Source organism: Corvus cornix, chromosome 4 (assembly GCF_000738735.6).
Source record: "Corvus cornix cornix isolate S_Up_H32 chromosome 4, ASM73873v5, whole genome shotgun sequence".
Classification (NCBI taxonomy): domain Eukaryota; kingdom Metazoa; phylum Chordata; class Aves; order Passeriformes; family Corvidae; genus Corvus; species Corvus cornix.
The window spans coordinates 64,252,032-64,274,468 of NC_046334.1; the positions used below are offsets into that span (position 1 = coordinate 64,252,032).

Consider the following 22,437-nt stretch of genomic DNA (forward strand, 5'->3'; position numbering starts at 1 on the left):
ATTCTGACAATGATATAGTAATTTGTTTTGTATCCATTTTTTTCTGACAGTTCTTGCAACAAGTTATCTCCACTCACACCAGGACTATGCCACTATGTCTAACAGAGGTGAAAACACATTTGACAAGAAGTTACTTGGGAAAGGACAAAGGGGTAGAAAAGCAAAATAACTCACTTTCTTTCCTGTTGTGCAATCAGCAGTCTTTGAGGAGTAAAAGTTACCTAAAAATCTCATGCAAGTGACAGGTCAGGCAGCGTGCAGGTAGGGGGAGGGAAGTGAGCTCTGTTTTGGATGCAAGCACAATAGGACAGGGGAAAAAATGCAAACCAGTCATTTTATGGCCCAGGAAAGAGTTGGGGGAATGCAGAAAGCTACAGAGATTAAATTACTTCATGGGGAAGTCACGAGGTGACAGGAGGGAGGAAGAGGAAGGGATGGATCGGGTCAGGCAGCACTGGGGTGGGGCAGATAAAAACCCTGAGAGGTAAGTGAGCCACTGCAAATAGAGTTAGAGTGAAAATTAAGTTGGTGGGGAGATGACCAGGGAAGTATGGAAGCAGAACATCTATCTACAGGAAAAAAAGGTTTCATTATCACTTGGTGTCTGCAAAAAAATTTAGAAGGTTGCACTGCTAACACTTCACTCAATATTCTGATACCTTCTGGTACTTTTTCCGATTTTCCCTTACTTTAGAATAACATTTGCCAAACTTTCTCCTTAAAAAATTAATATAACTACAAAAGGGAAATTATTTACGATTTGCACTACAATTTCCATAGTTTTCAATGACAGCATTTTGGCACCGATGACACTGGATTTGTTCTTGCCATTTCAAATGTTTCCGACTGAACTTTTAAAAGGAAAAGCTGGCATTATCTTAGGAAGTCAAAGAACAAAGAAAGTAAATCATGACTGTACTACTTACTCGACAACGTACTCAATATCATGAACAATTATATTATTTTTTAGCAAATGTTCCCAAGCTTATGCATCTTCAGAATTTCCTCTGCTCTTTGTTTTCAAAAAGACTATTTCATGAACAAGAACAGTTATTTATCTTATATTGAATGCAGGAACCCTCATTTTGCTTTTTAACAGAGATAATGCAAGTTAAATATGGGACTCTGAAATTTAGAAAAATCCAACACTAAGTTTATATGGCCAAAAGTATTGCATTTTATATTTGTAATATCATGCTTTAGTACCTATGACAATAGTTCAAGAAGCAAACTGTGTTAGAGAACAAGAAAACAAAATAGACCAATTCTATTTGAAATCCACTGACTGTTTAAGCAATTATTTCCTATTTTCACCTTCTCTAAAACACTGAAATCAGAAGCCTAGCACAGTGGGAAGCGAGTGAACTCATGGTAAAAAACCAGGCTAAGCTGCTGTGTTAAGAGAACATTTAAGAAGCCCCCATGATATAACTGTATCAGGTTGTAAAACAATGTAATTGCTGCCTCGCTTTCCCAAAGCCAAATGAAGCCGGTGGTTGGGAAAAAGCCGGAGCAGTTTCACAATAAACAAATCGTGCCAGACCTTTCTGAGCACCTGCAACAAAATAACAGTTTCTGTCAAAGTAGTGAGAGCAGCAGATACTGTTTAACAAACTTCAGCAAAGCATTTGACACTGTTTCCCACAGCCTTCTCCTGGACAAACCAGGAAGATACTGGATGCTGGACTGCAAAATGGGCAGGAAACTGGCCCAACAGGGTGCACTCAGAAGGTGCAGGTCAATGGCTTTAACTCAGTCTGGAAGCCTGTCACAAGTGGGGGATCCCCCAAAAATGATGGCGGGACCCACACTTTTCAACATCACCACAAATAATCTGGATGACAAGACTGGGAGCACCATCACCAGGTTTGTTGATGACACCACACTGGGTGGTGAGGTGGATGTGTCAGAAGGATGAGCAATCTCACAGGACCGGGACAGGCTGGAAGAGAGAGCTGGCAAGAAGAGCGCAGAGTTTAACAGAGACAAGTGCAAGGTCCTGCAGCAGTGACAGCACCAAAGAGCCTGGCACAGGCTGGGAACCTTTGCTGAGGGGAACCTGGGGGTCCTGGTGGACAACAAGCTGAACAGGAGCCAGCAGTGAAGCTGCTGCAGCAATGAAGGCAAATCAGATGCTGGGGTGCATCCACAGGGGCACCACTAGCAGAGATGAGAACGTGACCATCCCAAACTACCAAGAGCTTGTCAGGCCACACCTGGAGTACTCCTGTGTCCAGTTGTGGTCTCCACAGTTCAAGAAAAGGAACAGACGGACTGGAGAGGGTCAAAATGAAAGCCATGAAGATGATCAAAGACTGTAGAACCTACTCTATGAGGGAAGCCTAAAGGAGTTAGGTCCTTTCTCCTTGAAGGAGAGAACACCCAGGAGGGACTTTGTCACACTTTTCCAGTATTTAAAGGCTCGCTACAAAATGGATGGAGTATCTCTCTTCACAAAGAGCCGCATGGAGAGGACACAGGGCAACAGGTGCAATTTGCACCAGAAAAGGTTTCATCTTGATAGAGGAAAGACATTTTTTACACTGAGAACAATCACCAGAATGATCTCCCCAGGAAAATAGTGGAACCCCATCAACTGGAGCTATTCAAGATACAACTGGGCAGGGTGTTGGATAATCTCATCTAGGTTCCCTTTTCTACAACAGTTTGGTTTAGATGATCTTTTGAGATCCCTTTTAACCAGGGCTGTTGTATGTTCTGTGATTCTATTTAGCATAAGCCCACCTAAGATTTATGCCAGAATTTAGGTGGGCAGATTCAGCTGAGATATTTGTTAAAGATAGCTGTCTAAATTCTGCAGAAGTTTCAGTATATATGGGTCAGAATTCAAAATTCAGTCCTTGCAAACAAAAGGGGAGAAAAGCCAGCACTAAAAACGATAAAAAAGCTAAAATAGAGAGGTACTTTCCCTGCTTTAAGAAAGGATTTTAAAGGCCAAAAGTATCAAACTTTTAGAAACAGTAATCACTTAACTCTCCTCCCTGACCTGGAAAATCATCGTATTCCTGAGCTTGGACACTGCAGAAAGCTGAGAATGACGCACGAGGAGGAACGGGGGAGCACATTGTGCTATTCCTCCCCTCACTGGAAGGTACAGTTGCAGCCTATGCTCACCATTGATACTTTGTTTCATGTTAAACCCTAACATGATTTATTAATTTATGATGGAAAGATCAAATTTCCAATTAACAGCTCGTTCCAAGCTAATTAAAAATGGTAAGGGTTCCAAATCTAAAAATTAAAATTAAGATTTAAAAAATGCCCTTCAAATGGTTAACTTATATCTCCTATTAACAAGGTCCCTGGTTTCTTCCCAGCCTTTTAACTTCCCTTCCCCTCTTCCAGTCCTTTCCTTCTCCAGTTTTCCTGCTAAGTAGTTTAAACAACAAACAACAGAACTGCCATTTCTAGCCTCAAAAGATTTTGCGAAAAACTAACAGTTTCAAACCTACTTACTACCTCAACATCAAAATTACCTTGGTTTTACTTCTTTGACTCAGTGACTTAATCTCCTAGTTCCATACACTTCCCATACAGCATTTCTGGAAGCATTCAGTACCTAAACTCATGAAAGATTAGGGAAAGTGATAACAAAAAGCATAACGAAATGTCATATGTTCATAAAATACAAAGGAGCTCTCTACATAAGTATCTTAAACCACAGACACCTTAAGCTTTTCTGCTGAAACTCTAAGAGCTTCACAAATGTATCACAAAACTTGCATGCAAATGACAAAACAGGAATTTCACCAGCGTCTTTTGCATTTCTCCAGGCACAGTGTGCAAGTATGAATTCTGCAAACTCATCATATATTTTTCCACTGATTCTTATCAAGGAGCACCAGTGGTGGTTGTGGCAGCAGAGTCACTTCTCCTTTCCACTGCTTCAGTGTTTATTAGCCCCAGAAATAATTCTTTACGGTTCAGTGAAAAATATGGGCTTCAGTGCTACAGTTCAGGGCAGTATCATGGTTTTCAGATAAATTTATTTTACGAAGCTACTCCAACACTGAGATTAAAACCTGCACACTGAACCTCAACTTAAAGAGCCCCCCCAAAGTAGTCCTCATAATTACACTGCCAAATACCACTGAGGCTGATTTGCCTAAAGATTTATTTCAGAAATCTGATTCCCAATTAAGATAAGTCTCTTGATTCTGTGGTTTTTACTTAATGATAGTGTAGCATCACAAAACTCAAAACAACACAGCTAATGCAAAGGAGTACAAATGGAGACAAAATCTATGTCAGAATTACTCAATGCTGAAAAGGCAAAATTAGAAGCAAATTTAGGAGATGTCATAGATCACTACACAAAAATTGCAAAGATTATGCTGTGGCCAGGTGTTCTACTGTGATAGTAAAATAAAATAAAAAACAGAAGTAGAAAAATAACCTTCCCTAACTTTAAAAAAAGCCCCCCACACACTACTAGAATATTATTTCAACTGCTTCAATAATAGACATGAAATATCAGAGTTCACGGAAGGGCTACAAAAATGATCTGGAGAGTAGAAGTGTAGCTTGTAGGATCAGTAGCTTGACATATTGGGTGAACCAGGAAGATTAACTGACCACAGAGGTGACAGGGCCTTTCAGTCCTGCTAACAAAAGTAAAGAGACATTTTAACACTTGGGAGTGAATAACAGACATTTGCCCTTGAACAGAGATGGAAATTTCCTGACCACATATACACAATACTGAGTCAATAACTTTGCTTTAAAAACCTTTGTAAAACACACATTTTAATACAACTTTCAGAATACCTTCTACTACCTACCTGCACTGAGATCAGAGTCTGCTCTGAAATCTGTGAACCTGCCCTTCCTTCTCAGGCTTTGGGAAAAATAAGTTCCACAAGCACAATATGTTCATGTTACTTGCAGCTTCCAATGCATTTCCAGTTTTCCAACACCTTTTTTTTTTATAGCACCTTCCTCTGCTGGTAGGTTGCTGACAGCTGGAGACTGAATGTCAGACTCAGAGACAGAACCAAAAATCCTCCTTAATCCTTCTCCTATGCTCAGGCCAAACTGATCAGGCTTGCTATCAGGACAAATTTTCTGTCAGAACAGGTAGGATATCTTACTATTTTTTAATGATCTTCAGTAGCACAAAATGCAAACTCCTGAATCATTCAGGCATACCTTACCAGAAAAATTTCAGCTACAAAACCTACAGAAGTTCCAAAATACCTTAGGAGGTCTGACTGGCTTCTTTGATGCATTCACCAGTTTACTCCATGGAAACTGACTTGCTCAGGTTAATGTTTCTTAAAAGTAAGTTTAACAGACTGTAGAGTAAAAAGGGTTGCACAGGAGACACTGTCACTCTGTGCCCTACTGACAATTTGTTGAAGAGAAAACGTCAGTGCCAAGTATTTTTGCAGCCCGCTTTACTTGGGACAATAAAATCCACCATTGATGTCACAGAGACTCAGCTACACACACTGAACAGTACTGCACAAAAGCGAGTCAAGTCACTAATTTACACTTTCATCCTCTACTTATGCAGAAAAATATCTGAAACCAAGACAATGTAAAACTAAAATATTTTCACACTATTAAAATTCATGGATGGTGGCAGCAGTACCAGAAAATAAGAGGATATTTATTTTTGCCATCATACAAATAAAGAAGTTTAACCCAAATACTGATTATTTTTAGGTTTCTGTGAACCCATATGCACTTCCCAAGCCTCACACGAAACACACCAATAAGCCACTGCCCTGAGATTTTTGAACACAGGTCAAATCAGATCACCAGCTTTCCAAGGGCAGGGCCCCAGCTTTATCCAAGAAGTAAAGCTTGATCAGCACGTCTGACCTGAAAATGAACACTGGCCCTAAAATGAACTCATAAAAGCTTCTAGGCTTCTAATTCCAAGACTGAATTTGTTAAAAAAGCCTGCAAATGTACACGTAAGTTTCTTTAAGAAAGAGTCACCAATGTACTGAAGCAAAATTAGATGTTTAATTTGCCAATGTAATTAACCAGGTAAGAAAATGTCCATAATTTCCATATACACGGATTTGGAATCATGTTTTCCTAGGAAACAACACACTTAAAGCCATAAAAGTCCCCAACTTCCATATGAGTACTCCACATAGCCCCCAGAAGGAAAGCCATCTGCACCTACCAGAGAACAGTCTACTGCTGCTTCACATTAGAGCAGCTTCAGAGAGATGTGCAGTGGTTGCACCAGTGGCTTTAGGCAGAAATGAGAACTAAGTCAGCACCTGTGCTCGAGGGCAAGGTTTTACCTTGTCCACTGTAAACTTAGGGGGTGCTTCTGACACAGCAGTTCAAGAGGAAGAGGACACAGCACAGGCTCTTCCCCACAGCACTGGGGAGGCTGCAGCACTGCATGAGAACTGTGGAGTTCAGAAGCTGCTTTGGCAGAAGACTCCAGAGCTCCTCTGAATGCAGCACACAGTATCAGTTTCAAATTGTCTACAACATGCTGCTGTAGCTGCAGTGATGAGGCAAAGAAAAGCTTTCTCCTTTCCTCAAGATTTTCTTTTGACCTCAAGGATCAGCAAAATGAACAAGGCCCCTCCGCTCTGCAATATGACCACAGCAGCATTGCTTCACTTTACCCATAAGGTTTTACAAGTAAATTTTTCTGATGGCATTACCCACCACTCCCCTTCTTTTAAATAAAGGAGACTGGACATTCTAAAATAAGATGTGAAAATCTAATTTTATTTAAATGTCTGTTGGGTTTTTCAGAAAGGTCATACTAGATCAGTGTCTGGGGGAAAAACCAGATCCCACACATATACCCAATGCACAGATATAAAAAAACCTGAAAAACTTATGTTTAAAATGTAAAATAACTTTAATGCTCACCACTGTCAAACCTTTCAAAAAGCACTGTGACTAACAAAAGTTCCTACAAATGACAGAAGAACTTAAAACTCATTTTTCAACTCATTCAAGGAACAGATACGTCCCTTAAAAATGCAAGAAACTTTTCAGTAACTTTAAGCATTCACATCTAAAATACTAGTATCATGATGTATAAAGGATCAACTGAATGCAGCAGTGCATAGCTGAAGTGGCCCCATTTTGGCCAGGATCCAGTTATTTTCATGGAGATTGAATAGCAAGGCATGAGATTTCTGCAGCGTGTTGGCAATGAACAGAACAATGTCATTTAACCCTCTGAACTATTCTGCAGCAATAACTTCTTCCAGAGCAGCTGGGTGACATTTGGTATCTTTATTTTTTACAGGGGAGAAAAAAGTAGTTAGACCCTTTTTCCCCTCAGCTACATATAAATAGTAAAAAAACAGCCTTAGACTTGTTAAAGCTATGATTTCACTTTATGCAAGCAGGAGAGCTATTTCATGGGTTTGGTTGGGTTTTTTTTACTTACTCATTTGGGTACCACCCTCTGGAACAGAAGATGTCCTGGGATAAACTGATCAGATACGAAAGTCTCAAACCAGGTTATTTTAGATTTAAATAAAATTGCATTGACAACGTTAGAGCAAATTTACAAGTACTGTATTCCAAGGGTTCAAATCAGCCACAGAACTTTTGACAGACCATGAAGGGCACCCTCACACTTGACAGTCTGAGTATACAAACCCCACGGAGCAGTAGCAGTGAAGGTGGCTTGCCCAGAATCCCTCTGAACTGCCTATGGACACATAGGAACAAAGGCACTAAGACCCCGCTTGTTTGTCTCACCTCTAATATGGAAAAGACTACACCTAAATGACAAATTTTCCATTTATTATTACTGTTAGGAAGCCAAAGCTAGAATGTTTAAAAAAGGTGAGTAGGAAAAGATTCTCTATGCAGGTTTTATCCACAAGACATCTAAATGCAAGTCTAGACTTACTGGAGTTCAATAAATAAAGAGTGAAGTTTTGGGGTTTTTTTTCATCAAGAAAGTCTACTAACAAACTGAAATTCTAAAATTCAAGCACATGAATTGACAGATTCTGCTTTTCATTTTACTCTGATCGTGGGTTTTATGGAAGAGTTCTGAAAAAAGGACTGCAAAATTTAAATATTCTAGTCCAATTTCTTCATTCACCATAAATTATTAAACCTTAATAACAGCTCTTACTTAAGCTCTTACACATCCTGATTTTGAGACAAGACATTCTTATTCAAGCAAGGGCAAACAAAAAGTGCATAAGCAAATCAGTTTTGCTTTCTAGGCTGAAAAATATTGGTATGTTTTCTACATGTTACAATAAGGAACAGTGTCACTAAAGTTAGATTGTACTAAACGATAGCTAATTTTGTAATGGTAAGGCATCACAGTCATTAACTCTGCTTGTGCTGTTCTCTGGTCCTGCTCTGAGAGAGAGTCTTGGAAAAAAATAGAAGTAACTTGCCTGTCCATCAACAGTGATAATTAGTTTTCAGAGAATTTGACTCTTTTTTTTAAGATTTTTTTAAGATCTTATACTTCATGATGAAATTTTCACTTGAATCAGAGGTAGCCTAAACCTGTCCTTTTTCATACAATATCACATTCTGTTGATAGGTTTATTAGGCAAGGACATCATAAATCTTAAGTATACTCTGGCAGCATTTTTTGCTACTCAAAATTATGTAATAATCCCTCATGATCAAATTTAAGAATTACATTAATTTCCTTAAGTTTTTCAGGAAATGTTAATAAAGTTATAAAGAATCAGTGTAGCTGCTCCAAAAAATTAGGAGAGCACACAAAGAAGGATGAAGAGGCTAAGTACCAGAATGTGCCACCACTTGGCAACTGCCAGAAGGAGAAATTCAAGTTTCTTGACAAATTAATGACTGATATACCTATAACTTTGGAGAACCTACAACACATGCCTCCCAAGTAAAAACCCTTCATTATTATGAGACCTGTTAGTTGAGATTTTTGAGATGAAACTAACCTGAATATTCATTACTAGATGCATGAATTCTGTAATTTTTTTCTGGCAGAGTATCCAAGTAACTCAGAAATTGCTCCATGATTAGAGAGTATGCACGCATTCTGCTGCAACCAGCAACTTTGATATATAAGCAGCACAAATGTTATGGATGGGCGTGTTACCAGTTCAAGCAAGAAGACAGTGAATCAAAGTACATAAATAAGGTAGAAGCTTAATATGAAGACTAGAGAGTTCAAGCAGGCTTGAATCAGGCAGATGAAGGCAGCAGAGATGTTGAATTTTTCATTACTTTCTCCTTCACGTTCCACTTGGGCTTTTCTAAGTGGCACCCCCCCCCCCCCCCCAGTTCTTTTATAGTACTTCCCAGTCTTGATGGGGGAGGGAGAGAGAGATAGAAAATGACACAAATTATGACACAATTTATTCTCTTACCACAGTAGGACCAGAGAGAGTTTTAAATGTCTGTATGCAGGAGGAAACACCTATCTCTGGAGAATGCAAACCTAAGTATTAATCTTGACATAAACCTTCCATGTGAAATTTTATACTGCACTTGCACATAAAAACAGCTTTGAAATGTGAACTTCACATATGCATTGTCATTCTATTTCCAAATAGATAGCTAACAGCCAAGGCATATCCAAATTCAAATAAATTACTTTACATAGTGCTTAATTGGGTATTTGTAAATCCTCCAGGTAGCTGAAAAATTTTAGGAAGACCGTGGTTTACACCATCTTTCATCCACCGTGCACTAAAAATTTCTGGAGAGTGTTTAAAATACATGCCCTTTACCAAGGATATTAACACTACCTTCACAGAAGTCTCAGAAATGACAGTAAGACAAAGTTCATGTCATTGCACAGCTCCCAAAGCCAAGACCATTCTCTTTTCCATCTCTCAGAATGTTCCTGATGACTTTAATCTACAGATTAAAATACATCAACTATGAATTGAAGTGTTACTGGAACTCATTTTCCTGCATTAGATTGTTCTTCTTTCCGTATTAGGAAATAGCATGTCAAGAAACCCCTACGAACTCTATTTTAGGAGCAGCTTATGTATGTTTTTCTTTTTCACAAGCAAGTGTGAATGTGCTCCCCACCCCAAAATTATGCAGTTTCCTACTTCTGGGTAAACCTCAAGGGTCGTGTACACCCACATGGTAACAGATGAAACACCATGAGAAAACCATCCTCCTGACTGTGCCGTCTCCCTTGTCAGGCAAGTATTACCCAACTGAATAAGGCTGCATAAATTAACATCATGCAAACCCAGATTTTCTCTTTCAGCTCAGATTCTCATTGTTTCCACCTGACAGTGGCAAAAAGATGTTATTTACTCTGCTCTGCAGGGTTTCAGAATTATATCTGGGCAGAAAAGCAACAGTCCAGTTTCTCCAGTCACTGCAAACCACGCAAATGCAGTATTTAGTGGCCATTTTAAGTGAAGTCACTTTCAGAACCACAAGCAGCCCGGACTTCAACATTTCAGGAATTGCAGCCATTCTCACACTTCCTACTAGATCTATTTCTTTATTTTTTAACCCATACCAAAATATTACCGAAAGACAGACATGCACACCAAAGTATCCAAAGATCACAACAGTTTTGCATGGCTTTAATGTTCTACAAAACTAATTTAAAACCATTACTAAACCCAAAAGAACAAAACTGAAATTGTGCTTCTGGGCATTGTGCACTTATTGAATTCAAGTCCTAATGTAAAACACGAGAGGCCCCTATTCTACACATAACCCTGCTTCCAGATTATGGATGGATAATGTTCATTTCAAAGACTATCTTTAGGCAGGGATTATTTTAGTTGACAAACATTTGAAGATCAATAGAAAAAAACCAGTGTTTCTACATACGTCTAGTTATTGTTTGTCTAAAAACAACTCCACTGACTATAGTATCACTTTTTTATTGTTTTTTATTCAGATCCCTATCCAAGCAACAATTCCTCTATCCATAGACAAGATGTACTCTCATCCTTCAACCTCACCACTAGAAATATCAAGACAACTTCTAAAAATACAGTACCAGTATTCCTGTTTATGTCTGACTAGTAGTGACCAGAGACTTTTCCCCACTGTGTTCTAAAAAAATCACACCCAGCCAGCATGGGGCTTATAATTCCAGAAACAAAAATTTAAGTTAAAATAATGAACATCAAGGATACACAGATGTGTCAAATCAGTTGGGAGTCAAACAATGATCCTGAATAATTCACGTGGCACTAGGTACTTTCATTCCTGACTCAAGCTGTAAAATGAACTCTTTCTAGAAACCCAACTGCCACTGTTTTATTGCCAAAATATGTATGTGCAGTTCTTTCAAGTTCATTGAGAGGCCACTGGCATCAAAAATTGCAAAGCACCGTGACATGTATGCAGCATTCAAAGCCAGAATTCTAAACCCAGCTTTTAAAGCTATTTCCCAAACAGCGTGCAGCTGGATACAGGCCAGCAGTTTCTGCCCATGTGAAGTCCAGCTGATCTCAACAAAACCTTAGGAATTGGTAAGCAGCTCTCCAAGGAGATGAGCTAAACAACTGTGTCAAATGGAAACAATCACTTGCATTAAAGCTGAACGGTGGTATTTGTTTTTATGACAGTAGTATTTCATATGTACAAAAATCTACTCTTTAAGTCTTTCTTCCATATAATCGAAGTATTTCATGCTTTCTCCAGAGCACAGTATTATTTTCACTCTTCCTTGTGGGAAGCCATCCCCACACTCTGCTGGCCACAAGGCTGAGTCTACACATCTGCCTGTGTGGCCATGCTGGGAGCTGCTGGACAGAGCAGGCGAGGGAACTTGTAAACAAGCCCCACCAATCCAAACCTGCACTACATCTCTTCAACAGAAGTTCCTGCCCTGAAGGGATTTCAATAGGATCTAACATGTCCACATACTTAAATGCATATTAGGCCCCAAGCAACTCCCACTTTGTCAGAGTTGTTTAGTAACAAAGCATCTAACAAAGCATATGAAATCCAACAGAAATCTTACAAAAATGTATTCTATAGGACCCCATGATTAATGACATTTACTATCCCATTTTTAAGTTACCTCTCTATGTATATCCAAAACTCAGTACATTCTATGAAATCTGTCCCAGAAGTCCCCACACAAGATATATGTTATTTACATTGGCCATTCAACTTCAGCTACTTTGAAGCTAGAAATTGGTAGATTCAGATCTTAAAGTTTTCTCTTTTTTTTTAAACCAAAACAAGCCTGGCAATTCTACTGTTCAAATATTAAGCCTGACACTTATTTAGTCAACTGCCCTGATTTCATTAGGAAGAGATTCTGTAGTGTTCTTTTTTGTATATAAAGACTTTCTGTAGCTGTCAGAGTCAAAACCATTTGGGATTTTGTAAGTAAATGTCAAAACTTTGTCTAAAGGGGCAAAACCTGTCAAACACATACTAATGGTTTAACTCTCCAAATACCCTGATTAACTATGGGCAATGTGCAATTTTAAGAACAGAATAACACACAGACACTTGCAGCAATGTATTGATTTATGCTTTACATCATGACAAAAGTTACTTATGTTCTAACATTCCAGGCAAAACTGATATAAAACGTATAACCTTATTTTGCACTGTGCTAAACTCTTGACTGTAACAATACCTCATAGCAAAAAGTCCCATTGGCTAAGACAGAATGTGACTTTTTTTAAAGTGTGTAAATATAGTTTGCGTAAAAAAATCTTAGAGAAATCTCCTGTATAATGCAATCCAGATTTTTAAACCTGTTTCTGACCTTACTGGATCAATGTATTTTTCTATTTACTTCAGTTTCTCTCATCTGTCTTCTCCAAACTAAACCAACCTTCACTTTACCTCCTTTGTCATACTTGCCCACTATTATATTTCCTGCTAGTATCAGACACTACAGAATTTCATAGATCTATCAGATAACAAACAGATAATACTTCATTTTTTCCCCTTTAATCTCTTGAACCTCTATCAATATTGATAAAATTCAGATGGTTTTATGAAGATATTCAATGACACACATAGCAATGTATCTCAGTAGTTTAAATAATTCTTACTCATGAGTCTCTTACCAACCTTACCCCTGAACATTCTCTATGTCATCCTCAAGTTCCCTGCTCTCCTCCAAGTCTCAAGCAAGCTACACAAGGCTGTTACCTCAAATATAACTTGTTTCCATTTTCTAGAACTTTCATAACCTAGGAAGAAATTCATGGTAACAAAAGCCAAACAGCCCATTGTCCAATCACTGCACTGTGTCTCCTTATTGAAAATCCGTTCTGCGCAAGTGCTACAGACCCTACCCTCCCCACCAGACAAACCTTAACATTTTTTCACAGGGACACTGATCTAATCCAACAAGTCTTGGAAAGGATATACACACACTTTTTTGGGGGAAGAGAGGGAAATAAGATTTGTCTAGTTTATCCTCCAAAGATCAAACTGCATATCAACATGCACCTTCACTTTATAAAACAGTTAAGATTTTATGTGTTTGTGAGGCACAGTGCCAACACAAAAAATTACCTCTAAGTAAAGTTACTTTAAAAAAAAGTGGCACCAGCTAACAAGACACAATACTAAAAAAAAGTTGACATGACTCTCATTAAATAAGAGACCAAAATGCCTGATCTGAACATGCTGCTGAAATTACAAATTATTCCAATATCGACTGCATCCCTATCAGAACTGGCTATAGGATAGGCCACATCTGAAGGGAATGCTATTCTAGACCACACAATAAATAAAAGATTATTTCAATTTAAGACAACTGAGCAATACTCTGCTTCAATTTTGACAGACAAAAGAATCAAAAAGAAAAAATAAAAATCTAAAAATGATTATACAGCCAGAAAGCTTTTTCTCCTCTCTGGTGTTTAATAATATATTATCAGTTAACTAACATATTACCCGGTTCACCAGAATCAGGAACTTGTTAAGTTTCCAATGTCATGTGCGTTAAGCGAATTAGGAAAAAAGTTGTTTGACTTCCCAGTAATTATTTCTATTACTCCAAGGCAGTAACATTTATTTTAATCTGACACCTTTTCAGTTACCATGATAAATCCTATACAGTCTAATTGAAAAGCATACTTTAAGAATAAAAAGTGAATATAATCACCTTGTACAGTTTTCTTACTGCACACACATTAATACATTCTTTCAAAATGCCAGTATTCATAAACAAATTCTCCTCATTAGAAGAGTTTTAAGATGACATCTGCTAAGTTATCCATGCTCTGGAGACTACTGACTAACAGTTTCAGACTTTGGATTTTTTTTTTTAAACACACGAGACTCTCTCTAGTCCACACCTGTTCCACAGTAAATGACAAGACAGAATGTCTAAATAATAAAACAGGTTAAATGCTATTTAGTCAATATTTGCATAACAATGAACACTCAAGCTCTAAAGTATTAACTATTATTTAACTGTCAATCACTGTTCTCCCAAAATTGTATTTTGGGATGTAACTTAGCCAACACTAACACTTAAACATGTGCAAATTGCCATTTAAGTCATTGATGTTATACACATGGAATTCTTTACCATTCATATTAATCATTAAGTGTGAATACAGCAATTTAAAGGGATAAGATCTGGTTCTTAGTCTTCTACATTAGTTTTGAAAACATTAAAATACTGTTAAATTTCTGAATTAAGAAAAATAATTTTAGCACACAGAGAGGGCTAGACACTACTTTGGCAATTATTTGGACCAAAAAATCAACAGGAAATTCAACTAACAGCTGAAGGGAAGTCAATAAAATACATTAAGCACAGTCAGGAAGGAACTTTTCAAACATCATTAAATTTCCAACCTGTCCTAACCTAACTACTTTCCATGCTTGAACTTCCTTCCTAAAATGAAGCTTTCTAGATGAACATTTAGAACAAATAAGTAACAGAGATGGAGAAGAGAAAAATACAAAGTAGTTACTGTATTTCTGCACATATAAAAACACATCCAGTAATACAAGCTACTGATATAAATGAAACAATTGCACAAATGAGTGTTTACAAGTTCCCTCCTGGGTCTGAAGTACCTCAGCAGGAATTAAATCATGATTTAACATGTCTTGACAATTGAATAAATTAGAAAAATATTGCAACCTCTGGCAACATTAATTTCTCAATTTGCCAATTAGTGTCCTTCTGTCAGGGAGAACACAGTAGAACCCCTTTCTTTGTCAAGTCTCCTCCAAAACCACCAGTTTCTAAAAGGCAGAGATATAGGACTGTCTCTCAGTGCAATCAAAAGCACAATGCTTCCTAAAAAATAACATTCCAATTTTATTAGATGGATAGTGTCTTAGGACAATACACAGGAACAACAGGGCAACACACAGCAACATGGTGTAGAGTGTTTTCACCACATCAACCCTTCAGTTTGCACCAATGGGAGTTTTTTTAAAGCAGCTCAAAGGAGAATTCTCAGAGAAATATGAAGACAATGACGTAGCTGTGCACATGCTGTGGGAAGCTTCCTTCAACCCCACAGGACAAAATGAGAAGAAAACAATACAGCACTCATTACGAAACCTGTTGAATTATGCTGTGTTGACATGGGGTTTCTTAAGACAAAACTCAACATATAGCCACTAGAAAAAATACAATGTAGCATATTCCATTAAACAATATTTAAAACATCCTACTTGTCTAACAATTACTATCCCCTGATAGTAACTCTATACCTCCTAATGACAGCATTTCTATACCTCAGAATGCAACTGGTGCACTTGTCCAAGAAAGAGACCATCCCTCTACCCACTGGTGTCTGGGCAGTATCTGGTCAAGTTACTGTATCCTCTTTAACTAAAGACAGGAATCATGGGAACAAACGGATATTCCGGGTCAAGCAGTTCAAATCCCAAGGTAGAGTGGAAAACTACATTATATCCCCTCCCCCTCCCCCTTATATAAGCTAACCAGCTCCATCTTAAACAGAGCCTTATTCCACTACTCCTAAGGGAAGGCTGTTGCAGACTCCTATGCCTCCGTTGCTTAGGAACCATCTTTTCTAATTTCCAGATTAGGTTTATTCTTGGATGGTTTATACCCATTTGTTCTTATACCTCAAGCATAAAAAGCTCTTTTTACCCACATGTGTTGTTTCACTTGTTTTTATGAAGAGCTACCTCTTCCATACTTCCCCAGATCAAACAAGACACTCTCTGAGTTCCAGGAATCAGACTCTGGACCTCTTTTAGTCCAAATGTCCTTTTTACTTGAGGGTGGGTGATAGGAATTATATCCAGTATTTCAGATAAGCTTTCACCAGTACCCGAAAGAGTCAATACCACTTTACTTCTTTAAAGAAAAATACTAGCACGGCAACAACAGTGTACTTGTTATCCTCATACTGATCTTCACTGCTAACTTTGATCAGTTTGTCATCCTGAAGTATTACAATTCTTTTAATGCTATTTAATACGACTCCTTTTCCTACTGGTCATGTCTTAAGGTCTCAACTTTGTTCTGTGCAAAACCTTCTTTTGTACTGACATTGCTTGACATCTGATGAAAATCATGAGATTGGCATGAGAAGAAGGAATGGATAAATGATTTTAACGAAAATACTAAATCTTGAAACTGATCCTTGACAAAGTCCACTATTTACATAGTTCCAACACATCATCTCTAGTCATCAAGTTCTATCCATACTTGACACATCCTGTCACCATTTAAAATCAATTGTCACAAAAAACATCCCTCTAGTTTTTATAGAGAATCATGTTGCACATTATATGACTTTTAAGTTTAAAGAGGTCAGCTCTAACCATGTATCCTCTCCAAGAAGTCAGGGATCTTACAAAAAAGAGGTGTTAGATTTCTCTGACAAATCTTCCTCTGTTAAGAGCTCTATCACTTCATACCCTTTTCATCTTACCTCCACACGGAACAGCTTTTCTTTCTAAATTTAAACAAATCTCTGTATATTAAGGTCACACTAATGATGCAATTACTATCCCAAATCACCTTTTCCTCTTAACATTGTTCTCCAGCTACCCAATACCCTTCTGCCTTGCCATTTAATAACAATTCTTGAAACTGAGCCTCTAATTACACACGTCACCTACTTCAAAATTGCAGAGTAAATGTCACATAATTCCACTAACCTGCACCATGCAAGTTGGACTTTATGGAAATAGTTTTTATAACCTCACTTCAGTATGACTTATGTGCATATGTTCAAAACGTCTTCACTGAAAATTAAGGCAAACTTTCATGTAGTCTTTCACAAGTATCTGAATTATTTTTAGTCTTATTTCATTATCCCCGTGCTTCCTGACAAGGCATGTGAAGAGTCTTATTCAGGTTTTCTGCTTACTCCTGATGCTCCTTTTCAATTTACTATCAACCCTGTTAGATCTTGTATCACCACTTTTTTCTATCTGGAAAAAAAAAAAAAAATAAAAGTTTAGTAAGAGCATAAATATTTTATACAGCTGCCAGAATTACCTGCATTTATTGCTGTATCAGAAGTTCAGCCATGCCAGAAGTAGCCGAAAGCACCTCATCAAATAAGCCCTGAACACTGCTGTAAAACTGGAATTGCAAGAACATTTGGATGCTAAACTACTTATGGACTTTGCAATTTGAATGTTCACTTCTGCAATTACAATTACACACAGCTTTCCATGACACTCAGACACATTTACGTCTTTTTTTTTTGCTTTAATTGAGCCTTTTTTTCTTGTTTTTCCCTAAACAATGTTTGTCTAAAACATGAATAAAAAAATTAATGCCACAAAGCCTCTCCAGAGCTAGAAAAAGAAAAGGCAAATTAAAGCTGTTTAATTTCAACTTCATCTCAAATGATACAGCCAAATGAAAAAAATAAAGCTACAAGAAAACCCGTATTATCAATATTTTGGCTTGAGAACAAACTGCACAGCTATTACAAAACTCACTTGAAGGGGGGAAAGAAAAGGTCTGCAGAAACAAGGTTCAAATTTAGGATTACTATAGCAACAGAGAGGAGGGAGGGGAAAACTACCAGATTACTCTCTCAGATCATCAAATCCTTGAAAGAATAAATTTAGATTTGAGTTTCAATCAAATTAACTGAATTCATCCTATTCATTAATGATAAACACATCTAATTAAGGACTAAATTAAACAAGCAAAAACTGTAGTACAAGAAACAAAGTAGCAATTACAACATTCCAGACTGAATTACCTCACCTTTTTCTTCTACCATAAAATATATATTTGGTATCACAACACGTCTTCATACCAGTAACTAATAACAGAATTATTTAGGAAGGTGTCCAGTTCTGATTAAAGGTCTGCAAAGAAAAAGAGCCATTTGAAATCTGCCTCGTTCTTGTTAAGTGACCAGAGTACCTACACTACTGAAAGTGATTTGACTTGAGGCTGTAATGAATTACTGAAAATACAGTTGGTACAGAACTAACATATTTCAACAACATATGCGAGCACAGTAATGACGTAACGCCCCAAAAATCAAGGAATGTAGAAATAAGCTTAAGCTCTTTAAAAAAGTCATATTCTGAAAAACAAACCCAGGATAACCTAAGTAACTAATTACTCACACATTTTTAAATTGTGCAATCTTTAACTTTCTTTGTATTTTGGAGCTGTTTTAATAAATGCTTAAATACAAAATGGACACATACATACACTTATATTAATGACTGATGAAAAAAGCAAGAAAAATAGAAGTGTCTGTCTTTTGGGGAGAGCAGCTATCTCCATGCTTTAACCCACTCATATTACATAGGATTCCAAAGCCACTGAACCTGCAGTTGAAGTGGCAAATGCAGTTACAAAGGCTTATTTGAAGTGGCAAATGCAGCTACAAAGGCTTATTTTTGACATTGTATGCTTTGCTTGAGGTGTGGAGAGTTGTCTCCTCACTTTAGTGGTAAATATTGACCCATAAAGACTCTAAGCCTTAGGCAACTTTTCCACCAGCCAGAACGTTCAATTAATAAGCCTGCCCTCATAATTTGCAAGACTGCCTAAGTCCAGCTTTCCTGGCTGACATTCAGATTTTAAGCATGTTTCCCAGCCTTCTGTTCACCACTTCTGGCTTTCATTGACCAGCTGCCAAAATGCTCTTTATTTTCTGGTGGCTGGGCAGCCCAGAGGACAGTTTGAGAGACTACCTTCTTCCAAGTTGTGTAGCAAACTGTTCACTGTGTTCCCTGCTCTTGGCTCCTCCCCAAGATTCTGCAGTGAGGGAAAATAGGAGGATACAGTAAGAAATATCATTCCACTGGTGTGAAGCAAGAGCATAGGCATCTTCACTGGCCTTTCCTTGTCCTTAAACCAACATCTCCATTAACAGACTGGAACTGAGTCAAAGAAAGTGTCCCAGGTCAACAATAAAGACTATGGCAGATCTAGAAGTGGACATCCAACCTGTCAAAATTGTTACCCTACGCTGCAATCACAAACACTCCTTCCAGGAGAGAGGAGAGAAACTCAGTATAAGATGGTCCACACAACTCAGCACTGTCAAGATCAGTGCAAGTTCTAAAGCAGATTGAAAGCAACCTGGAAAACCACACAGCAGACAGACATTCAGTTACAAGTAGCAGCAAAATCAGAGAACAACAGGATGGTCCTGAGTCCAAGGCATAGAAATCCACTCACCAACCTTCCTTGACACATAAGAGATGAAACCACTTTCCTCTGGATTAAGGACAGATACCTTATCTCTCTCTATCCAACTCATGTATGATTTGCTTGCTTTGCGAAAGCTCTAAAGAAGTTACTAACTTTTTACCAAAGTCCCTTTATAAGTAAACAGGGAAAAAGCCATATATTTATATGTACAGCTGAGATCTAAGTAAACATCTAAGATTATTATTAATTTATTTTTTCTGCCTATTAATAGATTCGAAACCATTGTAATACTTTACCATAAACATTCTACATATCCAAATAAATTTTAACTGTATACTTTTGGCCACCAACACTTCATGAAAAATAATTTACAAAAACAAACACCACTTTATCCTAAATCCACCCATAAAAGACAAATTTATTCTGAAATGCTTCTAAGTTATCAGTTATAACTGAAATTACCATAATATCTCTGAAGACTCTCCATCTACTAAATTTTACCCTAAGCCCAAGAGAGTGGGGAAAGAAAAAAAAAAACAAACCCAAGAAACCCCACACTTTGCTGTGTACTAGTAGACTTAAAAATAATATCCACAGTAAGGAAAGAAAATTTACTTTGGAATCAAAATAGAATCTTGAGCTTTACACTGAATCTGTTATTCAAATCACATGGAAATTTGAAATGACATTTAAAAATAAAGTGACACATTAGCTGTGCAGAATTTTACCTGAAAATCATGAAAACCCTTTCAGTAACTGAAAACAACTACAAAAAAATGACAAAACTAATGAAACTTTATTTCCTACTAACTGAAGTCTCATATGCTTCCCTATTTATCCTTTTTAAGTTCTCATGTTCCCCCCTACATCCTGCATGAGTGCCATGCTCACTCCTCCCCTCATCTGAGCACTGGTTCACCAAGGCTGGCCACACAAGTGGCAAAAATACATTTGGACTGGCTCAGAGCTACCCATACCCTGACTGGCCGGCAAGTGTGTGACACCTACACAGCCACATGCTCCTGCTTTTCAGAACAAATCAGGAGCCATGCCCCTCTCTCAGTGGGGGCACAAGTTTGGCCATCATATCTCATTACTGGCAGAAACCTTTTATGCTTGAAGTCACCATTTTCCTGTTAAATTTAGCTGGATATAGCTAACAGGTTCAGAAGTTGAAGACAAAAATGAGGTAAGTCCCTTCAACTCTGGAATACTTTAAGCCGTGCTGATTCAAGGTCACCACACAAAGCTTTGCTAGACAAGATCTTTCAGAGAAAAAAGCCAAGTATACAGCACCTCTCAGTTAATACACAACAGCAGCGATGATGATTTTTAGGTGGAATGGATGCTTCACAAGTGTACATACTTAATAGATTTTCATCAATACTTTGCACTGACAATACCTAAAGAAATTGCTTCATCTGTTAAAACACTAAACTCACGGTATGCTTTATCCATCTCCACAGTCACAATTCACTAACAGTCACTTAATGCTCAGTCGTGTGTAACACACACACAAAACTGCCACAAAAAAATCCCCAAACAACAAAAACAACACAAACAGCCAACAGAAAAAACAGAAGACAGTTCTCATGGGTCAAGGTTTTCCTCAACACTTTCCAGTTTAACCTGGCATAAGCTATAAATGAACTGAAATAGTGTATCAGACCTTTCAAGATTCAAGATCTAAAACAAGATAAAAACAAAAAGCATAAAAAACAATACAACAAATTTGAAATTTGTGAAAAAAACATCAAAAACAACCCCCCAAAAAACTAAGTTTTTAGGGCTCCAAGTCAAATTACAGTATTTAATCCAAAGTTGCTTTTACCTGTTTACTGATTTCAACCAAAAACCTAGATGATTTTTTTTCTTGCCCCCTAGTCTTTGGAGCATAACCATATCGCAACATTCATCTACTCATTTGACTTGAAAGTATCAAAAATACCATAAAGCGTTACTGATTAACTGCATTTACTACTGTTTCCATGACCCCTTTACAGCAATTCAATTAGGTATATGAAAGAAAAACAAAATCTCAAAACTCTGAAATATTTTACTCCTTATTTTTTCAGACTTTCTGAGTCTAGATCTGAAAATCATACATAACATATGGCACAAAAATCAGTTATTTAAAAAAGACAAACCCCAATACATTAGTCAATTAAAAATGCAAAGCCATCTTTGATCAGTCTGAAGAGCACAGATATGCCAAATCTCATTTTAAAAGAGTAGCTCATAATATCGCAGTTTTAAAATTGAATTGACATTTGCTTTTGTCTATGCTAATTTTTAATTAATGCAGGGAAAACCATTCAAATAAGTGCTAGTGAAAAACTCTTTTGATGTTCCACTTGTTAGTGCAACTGATCTGAGTTTGAAAGGCTGATCTTTCACTGGATAACAACTGTACCCAGCAGAGCAGGCAGAGATCATTCCTCAGAATGCAATCTAATAAGCAAGGTCAAAAGGAGGAAGTTAGGAAGGGACTGAAGAAGTTGTTACTCCTGTTTGGCAACACCTTCAAGGACAGTGTTCTCAGTTTCTCTGAAAGGCCACAGAGTCAATCCAGCAACACCAGCATGCACACACTGGTCAGCCAGCCCAACGGGTAGTAGTTATTCAAATCAATCTCTACACAAAACCTTTACTTGCCCTGAAGTGAAGAACAGTTAGACTTTGGAATTCCCCAAAGTAGCAGCAATACTTAAACTTATTCAACACCAAGACCGTTGGTTGGGATGTCAGACCTGAGTTCTCATGGCAAATGACACCATCTCAGCTTATGCCTGATATGAAAAATAGTAGTTCTGAAAGGGGCGTTTCCTGGAGTCTCTTCCCCTACAGCATTTGCAACTATCAACCACTAAACTTTCTGAACTGACAAGACCACAGTAAACAACATCCCCTGCGTA

At 37.7% G+C, this 22,437-nt stretch overlaps 1 protein-coding gene across 15 annotated transcripts in view; it reads right to left on the bottom strand.

Annotated features, from left to right (window-relative positions):
- The window catches only part of ADD1 (adducin 1), a 63,318-nt gene that overhangs the window by 37,326 nt on the left and 3,555 nt on the right, over nucleotides 1-22,437 (bottom strand). The window contains exon 1 of one of the 15 annotated variants that reach the window (XM_010402001.3): nucleotides 17,044-17,302. The exons of the other annotated variants lie outside the window; for them this stretch is intronic. The gene's annotated coding sequence lies outside the window, so the exon portion shown is untranslated. Of the gene's footprint in view, nucleotides 1-17,043; nucleotides 17,303-22,437 lie in introns of those variants that run through there. 15 annotated transcript variants of the gene reach the window in all.